Here is a 2,993-nt window from a genome sequence, read left to right as displayed (position 1 = left end):
GAGATTTATGGTGTCCCAAGTCACCGGTTTGAATCCCGAATCGAGGAAAAGATTGACTCTGTTATACACTCTGCGAACACAGATATCCGGGAAAGGAATTCTATTAACCCGGGAGAAGGTGTTAGGCACTCCAGAGTTCCGTGGTTCTAGCACGGTCGCTTTGATCATACTTGGCTTAATCAAATTATTTAATTACTCATTTTAGAACCTATGTGCATTTACCTTTTACCGCTTTTAAATTAAGGAAATTATCTTGAAACGGGTCACGTGTACGTGTACCCATTTGTTTGGTGCATCAAAAATCATGTCACGCGAACGTGTCCACAATTAATAACACTTTATTATTATTAAGAAAGTTTGGCCGAAGTTGCGCGAACGCATACTCCGGTTTTGTTTTTAGAGATCGCGATCATGTCACGCGAACGTGTCCACAATCGCGATGGTAAATTAAACATGCCAAAAGCAAACTACGATTATTTATTGTTGTATCTAAATTGTGAAATATATACGAGGGCCAGCCTTTATTTGGGGCTTGGGCCTGTCACGGGCCCAGTGGTCTTGTAACGTTATAATACCGCTGATGGTAAACCTTATAGCAATTCAGCTCAGGCCCAACAAAAGCAGCCCAATCTTAGGGAGTATAGCAACGTTGCCAAAATTGGAGACTCAAGATCGAATCTCATTCACAACATACATAGCGTATAATTTAGGTTTACAAAACTAGCCAACCCACGTCACGTCTTGACCAAATAAGTAACAAAAAAAAGTGTCACAAAAACCAAGGCATCATCTGAAGTGAGGAAAAAATTCTGATCAAGTCCAATTAGCTCAATGACAATAGAGGTATCACATTTCCTTCTTTATTTAAGGCTCAAACTTCCTCATAATCAACCTTCAAACCCATTCCTCAAATTAACAAGTACCCTAAATCGACTGAGCACCAATCATGCAGCAAACTATATGAAACAGGAAACTAAACTAACAATCCATTTTAATTTTGAATTCATGTATCAAATAGTGGGGCATTCTGATGGTCTAAAACACTCTTTCAATTGAAACATGCTCAAAAATGGCTTAAGATCCGCTTCACCATCCATGTCCAAACAGAATACTACTTAACTGAAATTACAGCAGAACTTAATGAACTAACAGGCATAGCAATTCAGGTGCAACACATTGCCATTACATAATTTTATAAGAGCTGATTCTCAAGTTCAACACCCTGTTCAAATTGCCAATAGTTAACTAGGAGGCATCCAAATGAGAAATTGAATTGCTCCACTGATTAACAACCAGATGCAGCTCACAGCATGATATTTATTAACAACTAGCAGGATGCCATATACCATAAACTAGAAACTTAAGCAAGTAAATCGAGTAAGCTGAATTATGAACCAAGAAAAAAAAAATTACAACTACTAATCAAAGCTCCGAATGCCATCTTGATTCCAAATAAAACATTACATTATGTGAAATGAAGAAGTGTACCTGAATAATCAGCAAAGAAAACAAAACTGAGAGGGAATCCAAAGAGAACAGCAGCAGCAGACTCAGATCAAGGAATCAGCACTCAAAAACACACTCGAACCCCAGCAAAAATCCAAACTAGATTAAAAAAAACTCGAACTCAATTCATTTCAACCCCAAAGTAAAGCAGAAACTGATTTAGGGAAGGAAAACTTTAAGATCCAAAGCAATAGAATAGTGTTTTTTAAAATGTTTCAGCCGTTTTGTTTTTCTGGAATTCTCTATCTCTAGTCTCTCAAAATCAAACCATTTCAACCCTCAGATAAATCAACCTTCATTTCAGGAGTTGGAAATCTAAGTAATCACAAAGAAACACTCAATGAAACAGTGAAATTTAGTGGAATTCTTAGCCATTTCAGTAATTTTCTCTTCTCTATCTCTTAGGTCTCTTCGATTTAGCTCTAAAATCTCAGATTTTTATCTCTTAAGGTCTGCCTTCATATGCAAGAAAAGCGTGCCTTTATAGGCAAGGAAAGTAGGGCAGCTGTAGAATGTTCAGATTTTCACTTTGGTCCTTTTCTAATTTTCTTTTTTGCTTAGATGGCCTCAATTAAAGGTCTAAAGCAAATTAGACCCCCCACCCAGCTTCCTAGAAGCTTCCCCTTCTTGTTACAAAAGATTCCCCTTCCCCAGAAACCTTGAACTACCCCTAAAAAATTAGGTTATTTACGCTCCGGATTATGGGTCCAAATCAACCCATATCCCAAACCAAACTGTGGGTTGGACAACCAGATTTGAGCCTTTCCCCTTATGGGCTCCTAACCTGTGGAGCCCAGGCCCCATATTGGAACAGCCGAACCCCAAAAAACAAACGGGCCAGGGGGTTATAGACTTCTGATATTGAGAGTCTGATGAAACCAAAACTAAACAAGATATAACAGATCAAACCATGACAACAAAATGGCCTAATAACAACGGCCGGACTATGACCCCAAATCTGTTATGCGAGTAAAATGAGTGAACACAGAAAGAAAAGGAGAGGAAACGAAGATAAACGAAGAGATGAAAATATACCAGTGACGGAGACAATAGCAACAGAGGAAAAATAGCTAACAAAGCCGACAAGCCTGAATGGACCTCCGGCGTCTCTGATTTAGACCAAAATTAGTATTGTCTGCATGCTCTCCTCGAGAACGAACGGACAATACTATTTTCAGTCCAAATCGCTCTTGAAAAGTTCTCTCTTCTGCTTCTCTTATAGACCTAAAATTGATTGGGTTCGATGGAGTTTTGCATAGATTTGTACCAGCGTAGTACTTGAAGGCTTATGGGGAGTATGGGGTTGATTTTTGGTGGCGTTTGGGAGGTCAAATGCCTGTAACAATGGCGGAACTGGTCTGCTAGGGTTTGGAGAACGAGAAAGATGAGAGAGACGAAAGGGACGAGAGAGATGAGGGTGTGTTTGGAACTGAACTGGTCTCTGTATTTTCGGACACTAATATGTAAAGAGGGGAGGGGCTTTGGCC

The sequence above is a fragment of the Nicotiana attenuata genome, unplaced genomic scaffold (genome assembly GCF_001879085.1).
Source record: "Nicotiana attenuata strain UT unplaced genomic scaffold, NIATTr2, whole genome shotgun sequence".
Lineage (NCBI taxonomy): Eukaryota > Viridiplantae > Streptophyta > Magnoliopsida > Solanales > Solanaceae > Nicotiana > Nicotiana attenuata.
Note: the sequence above shows the minus strand (reverse complement) of the source record.